Here is a 4,429-nt window from a genome sequence, read left to right on the forward strand (position 1 = left end):
TCAAGTGGTAGAGCGCTAGCCTTGAGCTGAAGAGCTGAGGGACAGCGCCCAGGCCCAGAGTTCAGGCCCCACAACCGGACCCCCAAAAAAAAAAACATCAAAAAGCCAGAAGTAGAGCTGTGGCTCAAGTGTTAAGAGTCCTAGCCTTGTATAAAAAACACTAAGGGACAGTGTCCAGTAACAAGTCCCAGGAACAGCACGCGCGCGCGCACACACACACACACATACACACAGTTGTAGATTTTATATATATATATGTGGGGCCTGAACTCTGGGCCTGGGCACTGTCCCTCAGCTCTTCAGCTCAAGGCTAACACTCTACTACTTGAGCCACAGCGCCACTTCTGGCTTTTTTCTTTTCGCTTATGTGGTGCTGAGGAATCGAACCCAGGGCCTCATGCATGCAAGGCAAGTGCTCTACCACTGAGCCACCTTCCCAGCCCCTGTAGATTATATATAACTGGTATTATATATAACTTTAGCAACTCAGGAGGATTGCAGTTTAAAGCAGCCAGGGCAGAAAAGTCTGGGAGACTCTTAATAAAAAGCCAGCAGTGGAGAGGTGGCTCAAGTAGCAGAGTGCCAGTCTTGAGTGATGAGTAAAAAACTAAGGGAGAGCTCAAGGCCCTGAGTTCAAGCTCCAGTGTTGTAATAATTTAAGCTACTAATATTTACTGAGTACTTGCTAGGTACTAGTACTATGCTAAGCGTGATTATTTAATTCTCAATACTAGCCTACAGAGGCTAGCCTACTCTTATGACTATATACAAAAAAAAAGGGGGGGGGCTTAGATAGTTTAAATGTTTTCCCTGAGGTCACACAGCCAGTGTGAGGTACATAGGGGATTAGAACCCAGGGCTGGTGAATCTAGAGTCCATAATCTTTCCTGTATATAAACTTACAAATTCCAGTTTCCCAGGGAACAACTGGTTCCACCTAGGTCCCCCCAAAAGGGGCCAGGCCTTACCTTCTCCAGCTTTCCAGAGACAGGGATGAGCTTGGGTGGGGGTCCCCGGAGGTGGGCATTGTGTGCCCGCTGCTCTCGGGTGTCTTCAATGTCACTGCTGGGGCTAGGAGGTGACTCTGTCCGAAAGTCTTCATTGATGTAAGTGAAGCTTGTGGCAGGGACAGTCTTTCTGGGAGGCACGGCTGGGCAGAGTGGCTCCTGCACCTCATAGCCACCCCGTAGCAGTCCATCCTGCTGGCGGAAGAATGTGGGCCCAGGAGCGGTGTGGTGGCGAGAAGGAGCTGGTCCCCCCGGGCAGGGCCGGCCCGAGATGAGACTGCTCACGCTGCCCATGGTTGGAGCTTGCGGGACAGTGGCAGCCTCAGGAGTGGGCTCCAGTGGGACTGGCAGAGTGTGAACAATGGCCATGGTGGCAGCGGCTCAGGCCTGGCCAGGGGCCTCTGGGGCAACCTATGAGCAGGGAGGGAAGTGTTGTCAAGAGTCCCACCTATATAAACACCTCTCCTGTCCCCAAGCCCAACACCCCAACATCAGTAACAAGCCCCAATCCCTCTCAAAAATTCCCCTCCAAGGGGACTGGCATGAATCTCAATTCTCTCTGGGCCCCAGACCACACTGGCCAGTTGTGGTCTGAACAGGGCTGAGGACTGACTCCACCAAGCAGAGGTAATAAGGGTATGGAAGCCTGGGTAGTTATTCAAGGCAACTTGGCAGTGGAGACCCAGACCCAAGCCCAAACTTGCACCCTCAACAGAGGTTAGGACTCAGGTTACGCAGGGAGCCCTAGCTACAGGTTCCCAGCACAGGTCCCTACTCTTTTGGGACAGGTAGCCTCATTACAGGACAGTCTAGGTGGGCAGAGGTAATGTTAGGGATGCAATCACCAACTCAGATGGTAATTAGGGAACAAAGAGCCGAGGCCAGGCAGTGCTCTGTCTCCAATTTCTGGGCCTCAGTTTCTCCCAGACAGAGAGGCGGCAAGGGTGGAACTGGCCCAACAAGAACACCGCAGCTCTTAGGGAGCCCCTAAGTGCCCTTGGGGGTCTCCAGTCTCTCAGAGGATTCAGGCTTCTGCTTGTTTCCATGACAATTCCTGGCTTTGCCCACCCAATCAGTTGGGTCTGCAGGAGCCTGCACAGGCCCTGACCTGCTACTGACCTCCAGTAAAACCACCCTGCAAGGCTGCTTCCCAGAGTAGCCCCTAAGGGATGCAGGCAGGAGCCCACCACCACCTCAGCAGCTGCTCCAAGATCTCACTGGCTTGGATCTCAGACAAGAGGGCTCCTCCTCCCCTGGCCTTGCGCCTTCCTGGAAAGGGACAGCAGGCCTCCACCCGGAACTCCCTCCCAGTTCTGAGGCAGCTGATGACCAGGACTTAGGCATCTGCTGAAGTCATCATGCAGAGAAAGGGCCAAGAAGTGGACAGAGAATTTCATGGGAGTGGACTGTGTACATTTACGTACTTTGTGAGTATATGCGCAGGAGCCTGAAAATGAACACTGTGTATGTACATGAAAATGTGTGTGTAAGCCTGAGGGAGTGTATGCATGTTGGGATAGAAGTGCCAGTACATTCATACACACATACACATGAATTCTGATGTGTAGATTTTACAAGACCATGTGTAAAGGAGCAATCGCTTTAAAAAAAAGTATGACAAAATTCTAGATATGTATGTTTTAAGTACATTTGTTGTGTGTGATGGTGACCATGACTAAAAAAAAAAATGTGAGTCGGGTATTGGCGGCTCATGCCTATAATCCTAGCTGAGTACTCAGGAGGCTGAGATCTGAGGATTGCCATTCAAAGCCAGCCGGAATAGGAAAGCCCATGAGACTCTTATCTCCAATAAACCACCAGAAAACAGGAAGTGGTTCTGTGGCTGGAGTGCTAGCCTTGAGCTGAAGAGGTGAAGGACAGCACCCAGGCCCAGAGTTCAAGCCCCACAACCAACAAAAAGAAAAGAAAGAAAGAAAGAAGGAAAGAGGGGCTGGGAAGGTGGCTCAGTGGTAGAGCACTTGCCTTGCATGCATGAGGCTCTGGGTTCGATTCCTCAGCACCAAATAAGCAAAAAGAAAAAAGCCAGAAGTGGCGCTGTGGCTCAAGTAGTAGAGCGCTAGCCTTGAGCTGAAGAGCTGAGGGACAGTGCCCAGGTCCAGAGTTCAGGCCCCACGACCGGACCCAAAAAAAAGAAAGAAAGAAAAAAAAAAGGAAAAAAAGTGTGAATGTAACAGTAAATTCATGCACGTGAGTTTATGTGTAAACTCTGATATGTATATCTTACACAGTGTGTGAACAGAAGGTGTGTGCAAATATGTACGGAGGAATCCGTACAAGTGTTTATGGGAGAAGGGGGGGCTGAGAGGCATACAAGGCCACCTGGGTGAGTGGAAGGCTGGCTTTTTTTTACTCTGGGGGATGGGCAGGTGAGCCCCATCTGTTCCCCTTTTTGCCTGTACTTCCATTCAGTCCACCCAAGTGTTAAAAGACACTTGAGAAAAGCAGATCCAGACTGAGGGAGGAGTTGCTGGGACCTGGGGTAGGGTACCCAGGCCTCTGTAAGGGGTCCTGGCTCTGAATAAAGCTGATAGGGAACACTACTCCAGGGCATGGGGCAAACAGGGGAAGGGGCTGGCATTCTTGGGTACTCTTACGCACTTTAGAGAGCACAGAAAGTGAGAGCCAAATGGAAAAGGGCAGCTGCAGACAGACTCTCGGAAAGACAGGAACCCAAAGACAAGAGACAAAGAGAGGCCTGGAAGCTCAGGCAGGAGGAGCTAGAGGGAAACCCAGAAGCCGTGGTGGCTGAATTCGGCTAAGGGCCCCTAAATTCAGACGGATATAAAGCTGGGCCTGGAGAACAAGGCATCTGGAAGGCCAGGCCTAGCCTGCCAGGCTCTGGCTCCTGCTCCAAGAGCCGGGAGAGAGGAGGGGCAAGCGGCTCCATTTTGAGAATGCGTTGGTGGCTGTGGGAAAAGGGAACCCCTGGCTCTCCCCAGCACTCCCTGAGGAATCACTCTGGTACAGGAAAGCCCTCCCCTCCCCCCGTGGTGGGCAGGGGGAGTGGGGGACTCAGCCGGAGCCAGAAAGGAGCCTGGCCCAGGTCCCAACTCTCACAGACCTCAGGGTGGGGAACTGGAGAGTTGGGGAAAGTCTCTCCCCCAAACTCCAGAGGCCAGCCTGGAATCACGAGTTCTTATTCCGCAACAGGAAGCCGCTTCCCCCCCCCACTTTCCCCGACCCCCAAGAGTCCACCCCCCTTTTCATGAAGCAGGGGGGCTCGTGGAACGCCGCTTCCCTATGGGACCGCATTGTGTAGAAGTTGAGGCGCCCCCAAGCCCCAGCCCCCTCACCTCCACCGCGTTGCTCCATGCTCAGCCCTGGGCCGCCCCGAGCGTTCCACAGGCGCGCCGCCCGCTCCAGCCCGCTCCAGCCCGCGCGCGGCCACACTCCGAGGGGGA

General features: G+C 53.0%; 1 pseudogene across 1 annotated transcript; it reads right to left on the bottom strand.

Annotated features, from left to right (window-relative positions):
* Positions 1 to 868: 868 nt before the first annotated feature.
* Positions 869 to 4,396, bottom strand: LOC106002031 (annotated as a pseudogene). The gene is made up of 2 exons (XR_001175888.1): positions 4,322 to 4,396; positions 869 to 1,418 (listed from the first exon to the last, which is right to left on the bottom strand). The product of XR_001175888.1 is annotated as a leucine zipper putative tumor suppressor 2 pseudogene (transcript).
* Positions 4,397 to 4,429: the final 33 nt, after the last annotated feature.

This window comes from Dipodomys ordii, unplaced genomic scaffold (genome assembly GCF_000151885.1).
Source record: "Dipodomys ordii isolate 6190 unplaced genomic scaffold, Dord_2.0 Scaffold2156, whole genome shotgun sequence".
NCBI lineage: Eukaryota > Metazoa > Chordata > Mammalia > Rodentia > Heteromyidae > Dipodomys > Dipodomys ordii.